Raw genomic sequence first — 13,063 nt, 5'->3', positions numbered from 1 at the left:
TAGAGAGATGCATAGTCAAGATACAAATTTCATAGAGAAAGGGTGGAATGAGAGACAATCGGTATATATTAGAGGGAGGTTAGGTGGTAGAGAAGGTTAGGACATTGAAGAGGGAGGAGAAAGGATGAGGGAGAAGTGGGGGAGGGTGGGAAGGGAGAATGAAAAGTGGGAAGGGTAAGGAGCAAAGAGAAGACAAAAACAAAAAAGGGACAAAGTAGATTAAGACAAGCAAGAGAAATATAGTTGAAGTAGATAGGGGTGAGAAAATATGTGAACAGATGATAAAGGGGTGAAAAAATGTGCAAACAGGTGATAAGAGAGGCAAGGAGAGCGACAAGATAGAATATTGGTAGAATTATTCAAACACAAGATGCAGTGGTACCTGTACCCAGGGATGCAAGAACCTGCTGCATCCTTGTACTGGGTGTCTTTCAATACCAACCCCGAGGCAAATGGGTCAATTTCTTTCTGATTTGCCATAGGACTCTTAGCACCCTTGTCACACAAGTGATTTTGATAGCTTGCAGGCCTACCTTCTTGTATATTATGTTGTTGCTTGTCTTCAGCACGCACATCGTTTGCTGCAGTTCATGGAGCACCTTTATTACCGCACAGAGAAGAAAAGATTTAGAGGGAACATTCATGCCACCATGTGTCACACGGTTTTAGCTCCCTTCTCACTGTCACATGGTGAGGTACCGAAATCAGACGGTGGCAAGCAAGGTAAGCTGGAAACAACTTAAGAGAGTAGATTTCCAGTTCATCTTTTGAAGCTGCAAGCAGCCAATCACGTTAAGGATTGCCCTTTCAAAAGTAAAAGGCAGTTATATTGTTTAAACCACATTTTGGCTGTGTTCTGGGCTTTAAGTACAAATATAGTCGAATTCAAAGCTTTATTCGAGGGATATACTCATAAAAGCACAAACACACATTTAAAATACACCCCATTAAAAAAAATTCTTATTTATACATACTTTTAAAACATTTATACATACATAAGCAATAAAAAATCTTTAGTGTACATTTACACAGAAATCACTTGATACCCTAATTAAATTACATTTATAGAAATTGCCCTCCGTCTAATGGACCAAGCCCACCCCAGATACTTTGCTGTTCCTAGAACAATATGCATATCAGTGGCTGTGCAAATAATTCGTAACGCCTCAACACCCCTGGATGTCCCTAGATTCCTACAAACGGGAGCTAACCAAACTCTTCTCGGGGTGGCATAAGCTTTGCACAAGAATAAAAAGTGACCTATACTTTCCTCGGTTGCACCACAAACCGGGCAGCACGAGGTAGTTGCACTCCTCCACCTACCCGTCAATGATCTCAGAGGAAGGGCACCTGATCTTAACTGGAAGAAAAGCTTCCTATCCCCTGGGTTAGTAATGCTGTCCCAGTATAGTTCCAATATAGGACACAGTTTGATTTCTAGGAAGCGCCCCGCCATTGTGTCTGATCTCGTTCTATTCCAGAGTCTGCCATCTATCCAGTCCCAATATAAACTTTTAATTATGTTTTTACTTGGAAAGGGTTCCCCAGATGGATTATCCCATAGGTTGGAGAGGCCGAGGTCACCTAGAGCAGTCCTAAGATTTTTTAACCATACTATTTTATGAAAGGTGTCAACTTTAATTATGGCAAGGAACCCCTCTGCATAGTGCCGTATCTCTGGGGTAGTCCAGAGGCGTCTCCAATAGAGAATCGGGCGCAATCGCGCTCGGTCACTAACTGATCTTCTAACTAGATCAAGACCAAGCGGGATTAGTGGTGTACTCTGGGGGAGACCCGTGATTCCCCTAAGGAACCTATTCTCCGATATTTGCAAAGGGAGAAGCCTATCGAAGCCCCACAGCTCAGCCCCATATAGGCAGACCCAATAGCCTTGGCATCATATACTGCCAGGAATGGTTTTATAGGCTTTGATTTTGACTTTTTGTGTTCCACCCGAAGTGCCCCCGAAATCTGTTGATACCTCAGGACTGCTTTTTCTATGTGTTGGGACCATTTTAGATTGTTTGCTATCTGCACCCCAAGGTAGGTAAATACAGTAACAACCTCTAGCACACAATTGTTCAGAAGTATTTTAGGCCGGGGTCTGCGTTTTGGTGAGAAGGCCATCAGCTTAGTCTTGCCCACGTTAACTTCCAGGCCATGTTCCCCACAGAAGAGATCAAAGATGTTTAAAGCTCGCTGCAAGCCGGCCGGTGTTTTGGATAAAATCAGCGTATCGTCGGCGAACATCAGGATCGGGACCCTGAGGTCCGCCAACGAAGGTGCATCGACACTGGCATCCAGCATCCGAGCCACAAATCCGTTAATGAATAGGGAAAAAAGCAGGGGGGCCATAGCACACCCCTGTCGTACTCCGCGTCCAATTGGAAAGTCGGCAGATGATTCCCCATTCGTACACCACTGAACTTTGGCAAAGTTACACTCATGCAGCCTCATTATCAGAGTGAGTAACTCAGCCGGAAGGCCTATTTCACTCAGAACTGCCCAGAGCTTTCTCCTTGGGACCAGGTCAAAGGCAGCCCGCAAGTCGACAAAAGCAACATACAGGCTGCCCTCGCCGAGCACCACCGCCCCCCACTGCAGCAGAGCAAAGCGAAACACCTGGTCGACTGTGCTTGTAGCCCGCCGGAATCCAGCCTGATATGGGGACAGGGCGTTGTTCTCGTCTACCCAATCCATTAGCTTGTTTACCACCATCCTCCCCACCACTTTTTGGATGGTGGCAATCAAACTTATCGGCCTATAATTGGCCGGGAGGGACTGGTCCCCTTTTTTATATATGGGTATAATAGTTGCTCCCTTCCATAATTCTGGGACTGCCGTTCCCTTTGCAATTGCATTTCCTAAAAGGAATACATACCTAACCCACCTCACCTTATCGTTTATAAAAACATCAGAGGGTATCCCATCTAAACCCGGGGCCCTTCCCCCTTTGGCAGCGCATATTGCAACTTCAGTTTCTTTAGGGGAAAATAAATTCCCAATGGGGAATACAGCTGAAATTACCTCCACATCATTAAACTTGATAGTCTCAGCATATTGGGGTTTGAAATAATCCACCCAGGCACCGTCAGCGACATTATTGTCGGGTTTGTTTGGAGATCCACCTCTGCCCCACTTGACAATATTCCAGAATAACCTGGAATCCTTAGCCCTGAGGCCTCCTTTAGTTCTGCCCAATACTTTTCGTCCCATGTTTTTTTTGCTAGTGATACGCTAACCTTGTAGTGCTTCCTAGCCTCGCCAATCGCTGCCTTATCCCTATTCCTGATTGCTCTTCCCAAGCTTAACCTGGCTTCCCTGCACTGATGTTTAAACCACCTAGCTGATTTGGGTGGTTTTTTCCTAATTGTGTTGCGGGACCTCAAAAAATGCGGTTTTAAAAGGGAAAAGAGCCTGTTGTGTATGTCCGTTATTTCCCTTGAACCTGGGATTACAGAATTTACAGCCACCATAGCAGCGATTGCAGTATCCACCTCAGAACTTATAAAGTCCATAGACTCTGCATTCGCCAGTACACTCGGCCAGTTGAGTCTGCGCATGTCATTAGCCATAGTAGGCATTGGACCATCGCTTGATTGAGGGTTCCCTGATATGGCCATCCACCAGTCATGGGTCACACAGAGGGGATTATGGTCACTTTCCAGTCTGCCCTCGATTTTCATGTTGCATACCAACTGCCACAAATTAAGGCTGCAAAGGACATAGTCAATCCGACTTTGGTTATGACCATTGTCGAATGTACAGGCACCTTCCCTATCGCCCTTCGTCCTCCCATTTAGGGCTCTCAACCCATGTTCCAAGCAAATGGCGTTCAGTTGTAATATATCTTTCGTCCACCGCTTAACAGGAGCCAGATGTAAAGTCGGAAACACCCCATTGTATATCCTCTTCTTGCCCTAGGGGATCGTCCGAACTATCCAATGGTTCGAAAGTCCTATTTAGGTCACCAGCTACTACAACTTTGTTACCCAGGGACTGTGATTCCCAAAAAGTGGACAAGGCCTCTAGAATGGGTGAACTCCCAGTGGTGCTACCCCTGGCATAGATATTGTATATATCTATCCCTCCCCACTTTTCTGAGGTTATTCTTAGCATTTGGATGTCTTTGCAACCCAAATCCACCACTTTAATTGTTATCTGAAGACATTGCCTTACCCAAATAGTTAGGTCTCCCATCGGTCGGCCCCTAGAACCTCTACTGGCCGGAATTGAAAAATGTAACTAGCCAGGAAGAAAAATGGGGTCGCAAGCCCATGTCTCCTGGAATAAACAGACTTCAAAGCCGTTAACAACATCTATCCAGTTTTGGGACATCAGCTTGCTACTCAACCCCGCGATGTTCCATGAAAAGAACTTCCCCAAACTGGGGTCGTCCATGGGTACTGCTCCTACACAGGACATCCCAGAGTCGTTTACTAAAATTCCATCATGCCCCTCCCTCTCTCGGGTGGTATCCTCTGTGTTATGATCAGCCTCCTGGATGCCAACTGTGCTAAGTATAATTAGTTCCTCGTTTTCAGAGACCCCAGAAATTGGGATACACTCCCCACAAGTTTCCTCCAAAATCACAGTCGCCCAACCAGTTCTCATTTCGTTAGATTCCACATTTTTAGGCAAAACAGTTAAGACAGGCTTCCCACATATATCCCAACGGGTCATACCTTCCCTATTATTCGGGCAATAATCAGAATTTGGTCAATGGACCCACCCTGGATCTTTCATTACTACAAAACGATTATACATTGGTCCATTATAAAAATTGCCCCGTTGTAAGGGTACAGTGAAAGGAACAAACCCTGGGGAGGGGAAATTGTTACAGCAACCTGATTCACTGGTCATACCAAATTGAACACCTGTTGGTCTTGGATAAAAGAATGTGAGATCAACAACACCAATTCCACCACTGCTTGTGCCCCACTTTTGTTTCGTAATCAAACGTGCCACCCTAGAATCTTGGAAATTAACAACTATACACTCCCCCCCCCCCCCCAAAGTTCTTAGGAGTACAACCTATCCAGTCTGTCCTTCTCACTCCAATAATCAGCCCATCCACTCCCCCGGGCAGTGGTCTATTTGCCTTCAACCAGTGCATTACCTTGTTTTTTAGCATCTGGAAGGATTCTCTTTGCCCGGCCAACAAAGGTGGTACATTAGTGAGGACAGCCACGAAAGGATAGGAATCTGGGGTGAGATTCATAGGAGGTATCCTACGGGGTGCCTTCATTAGGAAGGTGTTGGGCAGGCTAATGGCAGAAGCAGCAGGACGGGATGTTGGAATACTTGATAGTGGTTGGGAACTATTCAATGCAGTGTTGTTAGTTTGTCTTTGTTACCCCTAACAGGAACGCCAAGGCAGGGTTTTAAACTGCTTGATGAGGGTTGGGAACCATTAGATACAGGGTTGCCACTTTTGGAACTCTCTTTATTACCCATCGCCACAGTATCAGGCAGCTTGGTTTGTTTGGTGGTATTACTACTTAGGCGGTCCGACAAATCTAAGTTGGTCTTGGGGATTTCTCCCTTCGACTGAGGTCTACTTGCAATGCTGACTATGGGGGGAGGGGGCACAGCGATGGACACGCCATTTGCCTGGCCATTTGGTTTCATAGAATTAATGCTATCCCCGTCCTAGGGTGGGACTTAATTAGGGCTTTGGTGGAAAAAAAGTTATCTAAAGTAGCCTGCTCGAAATGATCTAACCGATCAGCTAATTTTTTAACTCGCTCCTCTATAGGAATCAGGAGAGACCTCATCAGCCTCTCCAACTTGAGGAGCAGGGCTGGAGCAGAAGATAATGTCCCAGCCGATCCCATCACTGAAGGGTCGTTCGCGTTGGATACAGGACTAACCGGAACAACTCCCTCCTTAATAGTCTCAACCCCACCAGAGCCAGCCCCAATAGGCTTGCAGGAAGGGCGCTGGGATATTCCAACCTTCCTTATTTTTTTGGGATGTTTGGGAAGATGGCACTTCTTCGGGGCAGCACTTCTTTTCCTTTTGATACTTGGTTTAATTTTATCTACGTGAGTTGACACGCTCAGTTGGGCAGTGGTCACCTGCCCTGTAGGTAAGCCAGTTGGTATTGGGGGCGAGGTGGAAGACAAAATGGCACATCAAGACCCACAGACGAGCCAGCCAACAGCTCTGATGAGGGAGGAAAGGCATAAGGTGTTTCCAGTACAACTGGCAGGGTTAGAGATGACAGAGGAGGAACCAATGCCAATGCCGGGAAACCCTGAGGTGGCCGATTCTCCAAGGGAATTTTTAGGAGTTCAATAGATAGCCTACGCTCGGCGCGCCTCTCCGCCAAAGCGATTTATTTGTCAATATCTTGGGTTACCCGACTAAAATATTTGTCTAGAGGACCCAAGATAGCTAACCCCACCTCAGCCTGAATAGGGATCTGGGCAGTGGTATTTAAAGGAGAAGACATACTTTGCAGCCAACAAAAAATAAACAATACTATATGAACAAACACCAGGGATCTCTCGAAACAGGGAACGTACTGTGTCAGGTCGTCAAAAGGCGCAATGTCAGAGGGCGGGCCCAGCCCAGCCTCCTTCAGCCCCTGACGGCCACAGACGGTCCCGCCCTTGTCCCGGGCTTCTCCTGGGACGCTCCCGCGCAGCGGCTACACGTCCTTCTTATATAACAGTAAAGAGAGATGATGGGCCGGGGGACGGGGCCAGCAGGGAGAGCAGCCAAGATTAAACAAATTAGGCTCGCAGGGACTCCTGGGTGATGGAGTCCCTGCCTACGTGCTGGCAGCCCTGCCAGCAACCCCAACACGCCCCGAGTTCCTTTCGTGAAGATAGCCCCTCTCCCAGCAGCAACTCCCGCTGATTGGACTCGCGCTGCGGGACCTGCAAAGCGGGTCCGGCAAGTTGCTGGTGGATTCCCAGAGGTCAGGAGCGAGGAAGTTAGCAGCAGCAGTTCCCAGAAGTCCTGCAAACAGCAAGTGAGTACGTGAGGGTTCCACAAACAAAGACCCGAGGATCACTTTTACTCCGTGGGCGGGGGGGCGGGGCCAGCAGGGAGAGCAGCCCAGATGAAACAAATTAGACTAGCAGGGACTCCTGGGTGATGGAGTCCCTGCCTACGTGCTCGCAGCCCTGCCAGCAACCCCAACACGCCCCGGGTTCCTTTCGTGAAGACAGCCCCTCTACCAGCAGCAACTCCCGCTGATTGGACTCGCGCTGGGTCCGGCAAGTTGCTGGTGGATTCCCAGAGGTCAGGAGCGAGGAAGTTAGCAACAGCAGTTCCCAGAAGTCCAGCAAACAGCAAGTGAGTACGTGAGGGTTCCACAAACAAAGACCCGAGGATCACTTTTACTCCGTGGGCGGGGGGGCGGGGCCAGCAGGGAGAGCAGCCCAGATGAAAAAAATTAGGCTTGCAGGGACTCCTGGGTGATGGAGTCCCTGCCTACGTGCTCGCAGCCCTGCCAGCAACCCCAACACGCCCCGAGTTCCTTTCGTGAAGACAGCCCCTCTCCCAGCAGCAACTCCCGCTGATTGGACTCGCGCTGCAGGACCCGCGAAGCGGGTCAGGCAAGTTGCTGGTGGATTCCCAGAGGTCAGGAGCGAGGAAGTTAGCAGCAGCAGTTCCCAGAAGTCCAGCAAACAGCAAGTGAGTACGTGAGTGTTCCACAAACAAAGACCCGAGGATCACTTTTACTCCGTGGGCGGGGGGGCGGGGCCAGCAGGGAGAGCAGCCCAGATGAAACAAATTAGGCTCGCAGGGACTCCTGGGTGATGGAGTCCCTGCCTACGTGCTCGCAGCCCTGCCAGCAACCCCAACACGCCCCGAGTTCCTTTCGTGAAGACAGCCCCTCTCCTAGCAGCAACTCCCGCTGATTGGACTCGCGCTGCGGGACCCACGAAGCGGGTCCGGCAAGTTGCTGGTGGATTCCCAGAGGTTAGGAGCGAGGAAGTTAGCAGCAGCAGTTCCCAGAAGTCCAGCAAACAGCAAGTGAGTACGTGAGGGTTCCCAAACAAATATAGTGTAATACTGTTTTACAAGTGGATACGAAGGGATAGGTGAGTTTATATAAGTGTATCAAGGTAGAAGAAAGTAATTTTATTACTTTGTACATTTTTAAAAAGAGTTTGTAGAGTACTGCAGCACTACCTAGAAAGTACTGCAGTACTTAAAAAAAAAAAGAGTTAAACATTATAAAAAAATACTCTTCCTACACTATATTTCCTCTTGAAGCCCCAAACGCAGACTAAGGGGCCGATTAGGATGGCGGACGGAAATGGGTACTGTCCGCCATGGTGGGGGAAATTTTACTCCCGGCTGCGCCGCAGGGAAACCGCGGTTGGGATTAGGATATTCATGTCACGAAACTCCGACCGCGGCGGACGGAACACAACCAACACCGTCCGCGGTGGACGGAACACAACCAAGTCCGTCCGCGGCGGACGGAGTCCAATGAACAACCACTGCCGCGGACGGAAATGACCGCGGAAAATAAAACATGTACCGCCATCCCTGAGAATACTCCGTGGCCGCAATTAGGATAAATCTGCCCGTACAACGGAACTCACAGCCATCCACGTCCGCGGCGGAAACAATGCAACGAGAACCACAGCATCAGGGCGGAAGGCCAACACGCACAACATCCCTAGCGCCTAACAAATGTATGAAAGTGCACCGCAAGTCCTAAGCAAACATACGAACATTGACAAGGCCCCCCCCCCCCAGCACAAGCCACCATGACACGTCCCAATTATCCAATAATGCACACAAGTCAACACGCCCACCTACCACCTGACTGCCAACAACCATCGAGACACGACTATAAAAAGACACCCCCACACAACCACAATCCCTTGCACCACAGCATTGCTGCCAGCAAGAGGGCCATTCGAGACACTGCTAACTCACATAAAATCACATAGAAGACACCCACCCACCACCCTACCACACAAACACCCACCACACAAATCCTACACATCACACACCACACACCTGCACCTCCCAACTCACTCAACTCACACACTGAGCACCACACACCATGGCACCCAAAAAAAAAACCAAATTCACGGAGACAGAGTTGCGGGTAATGGTAGATGAAATTATCCGTGTGGAGCCCAACATCTTCGGGGCCCAAGTCCAGCAGACGACCGTGGCGCAAAAGAACCACATGTGGGACAGGATCGTCACTCGTGTGAATGCGTCGGGGACTGTGCCGAGGACCAAGCACGACATTCAGAGGCGGTGGCATGACCTTAAGACCAGGGTCAAGGGCATCCGAGCGAAAAACCACGCCAGAGCCAATCTTACTGGCGGTGGCACACCCCCGGAGCCCATACCCTACACCGATTGGGAGGAGAAGGTGCTGGTGATACTACACCCAGAGAGCCTAGACGGCCTTGACGAAGGAGAAGAGACTGGTGAGTACAAACCAAGCACCACGATCAGCACGACATGGTCAGGCTCACACAACTGAGAATAAACATCCCCCACGCCCCAACCCATGCACGTCGGACACCAACACACTAACATGTCCATGGCTCCCAACAGGCCCCCATGTTCACGGGGAGGGTGGTGGTGGTGGTGGCGGTGGTGGAGGGTGGGGTGTGTGAGAGGCCCAAACTACAACTCCCAACAGGCCCCCATGTGCACGGGGAGGGTGGCGGTGGTGGAGGGTGGGGTGTGTGAGAGGCCCAAACTACAACTCCCAACAGGCCCCCATGTTCACGGGGAGGGTGGTGGTGGTGGTGGCGGTGGTGGAGGGTGGGGTGTGTGAGAGGCCCAAACTACAACTCCCAACAGGCCCCCATGTGCACGGGGAGGGTGGCGGTGGTGGAGGGTGGGGTGTGTGAGAGGCCCAAACTACAACTTCCAACAGGCCCCCATGTGCACGGGGAGGGTGGCGGTGGTGGAGGGTGGGGTGTGTGAGAGGCCCAAACTACAACTCCCAACAGGCCCCCATGTGCACGGGGAGGGTGGCGGTGGTGGAGGGTGGGGTGTGTGAGAGGCCCAAACTACAACTCCCAACAGGCCCCCATGTGCACGGGGAGGGTGGCGGTGGTGGAGGGTGGGGTGTGTGAGAGGCCCAAACTACAACTCCCAACAGGCCCCCATGTGCACGGGGAGGGTGGCGGTGGTGGAGGGTGGGGTGTGTGAGAGGCCCAAACTACAACTCCCAACAGGCCCCCATGTGCACGGGGAGGGTGGCGGTGGTGGAGGGTGGGGTGTGTGAGAGGCCCAAACTACAACTCCCAACAGGCCCCCATGTGCACGGGGAGGGTGGCGGTGGTGGAGGGTGGGGTGTGTGAGAGGCCCAAACTACAACTCCCAACAGGCCCCCATGTGCACGGGGAGGGTGGCGGTGGTGGTGGAGGGTGGGGTGTGTGCGACAGGAAACAGAAATGTCTACAAATCAATGTAACCATGTACTGTCCACATTACTGACCTGCTCGATCTTGTCCCTCAGGTGATCGTCAACTGACTGGGGAAAGCAGTACCCGGCCGCCAGCCTCGCCTCCCACACCTACAGGACTCTCTGCCGACGACGACACAGGCAGCTCCGGGGCGGAGGATGGAGCGGGACCAAGCACGCAGCCAGGGCCATCTGGCTCACAGGGACTCCCGGGACCGACCAACGTCGCATGTGTGACTCCCGCGGCACCCGTCTCTGTGATCTGCACAGTCCCCACCACCACCAGTACCACCAGTACCACCACTACCACCACTACCACCACTACCACCAGCACCACGACTCCTGCCGGTGCCACCCAGCATGACCCAGCGCGCAACGCTGGTCCAACGGCCCCACACACAAGCAGGGTGAGTGGGCCACAAACACAGGCAACGGGACAACTGCCAATCAGGCGACCCACACACCGCCGGTCAGAGGAGGGACAGCTACCCGAGCCAGTGGCACAGTCCCTACAAGCTCTTGCCAGGTGCCAGGCCTCATACGACCGGTCCCAGGCAAACGCTGATCGTGTTCACGAGGACTCAGTGGACAACACCAACAGCCTGCGCGAGATCTCTGGCATCCTTGGCCAGATGTTGGTGATCATGGGCCAGCAGGCAACGATGTGGAGGGAATGGGTTGCCCGGAACAACCCCCCCCCCCTCCACCATGTGTGTCAGCGCCACCGCCACCGTCACCTCCGCCTCCCCCGTCACCTCCGCCTCCGCCTCCACCGCCGCCACCACCACCTGAGCCCCTGGCGACGGATGTGGCCCATCACCAACCTGCCCTCCCAGCTGCCTCTGTACCACCTCCGAGACGGAGGGGGCGGCCGAGGCAGGAAGTTGCTGAGAGCAGTGTTGGAGCGCCAGGCACACGCTCCAAGAGGGGACGACCTTGACAATGCCACTGCCTGTGCCAGACATTCACCCTGCAAACCATCCTGTCCCACATAGACAATCATTGCCACTGGTCTGCTGGACTAGCCTGACACCCCCCAATGTGGTGTCAGCACGGACATTTCATCTGCCATTACCTACAACTCCAACTCCCTCCCTCCCACTTACTTGTAAATATTCACCAGCACAAAAGCACAACCTGTCAATAAATTGCATTTACTCACACAATGATGTTTTGCCTCCATGTTTATTCACATGATTGCCATCAGATACAGACGTAAACAGGTACAGGGATCATAGTCGCACATGATCATGGCGCTGCGGGAGTGACCTAGAGAAAACCAGAGACAGCAAACACACGTCAGTAAAGAGATTCACACACATCACAACACAATGCACAGCAACATTACACAAACGACAACCATCACACAAGCATGGGATGGGAGCACACACATCATGGACACTCCTATGTCCAAAGACATGAAGACACACATGTGCCACCATCACAAACCACACCCAGCTGAATAACCCCATATCCACACAACACCAGAAAACATACATGAGGCATTGTCAACCGCCACTAGAGGTAGATACTCACATTCAAGGGAAGTAGCGATCAATGAGCTGGCGCCTCTGGTCCACACCTTCCTCCTCACCACTATCCTCATCAGTCGACATGGGTGGGATGGGAGGCCGAGGAACTCCTTCGTCTTCAGGGTCCAACAGCAGTTCAATGTCATTGCGTACTGCCAGGTTGTGGAGCATGCAGCAGGCAATCACGATCTTGCATACTTTTCCTGGTGAGTAAGGCAGTGCCCCTCCGGTCTTATCGAGGCACCGAAACCTAGACTTCAGCAGTCCAAAGGTACGTTCGATGACTCTCCGTGTCCTTCCATGTGCCTCATTGTACCGCATTTCACCCGCCGTCCTCGGATTACGTAGGGGACTGAGGAGCCAGGGCCGGTTTGGGTAAGCCGAGTCGCCTATGTAGGGGGATGACAGAGACAAACATCAGAACAAGATATGGTGGGTACCCCATGCAACACAGAGATCACAAGAGTCCCCACTGCACACTCACCAACAAGCCACGCTTGACCGGGTGGCAGATTTGCCATGAGTCGTGGGACATTGCTGGTTCGCATGATGTGGGCGTCATGTGCGGATCCAGGAAATCTTGCACACACATGGGAGATGATGTTGCTCGCCAGGCACACCACCTGCACGTTCAGCGAATGAAAGTGTTTGCGATTCCTGAACACTTGTTCGCGTGCCCGTGGTGGAATGAGCGCGATGTGCGTGCCATCAATTGAGCCCACAACGTGAGGTATGTGGCCCAGTGCATAGAAACCAGCTTTGACAGCTGGCAACTCTTCCGGACGTGGGAAATGTATGTACTCATCCTTGTACAGCATCATAGCTGTTAACACATCCCGAAGAACCGTGCTGAACATTGCCTGTGACATACCCCCGGCACCTCCAACTGTATACTGAAATGTGCCAGTAGCGAAGAAATGTAGTACCGCCATGACCTTTGCAGTGGGTGTAAACGAGCCAGGATACGTTCTACGTGGCTGCAGATGAGGAGACAATTGAGCCACAAGCTCCAGCAACCGACGTCGATCCAGCCTGAATTTCCGAATCACCTCCTCGTCTACCATATCCTCCAGCTGAGTGTATGGGCGATGCACATTTGGAGCCCTCCTGTGTGGGAGAG

Source organism: Lissotriton helveticus, chromosome 6, assembly GCF_964261635.1.
Source record: "Lissotriton helveticus chromosome 6, aLisHel1.1, whole genome shotgun sequence".
NCBI classification, from domain to species: domain Eukaryota; kingdom Metazoa; phylum Chordata; class Amphibia; order Caudata; family Salamandridae; genus Lissotriton; species Lissotriton helveticus.
This window is presented reverse-complemented; position numbering follows the sequence as displayed.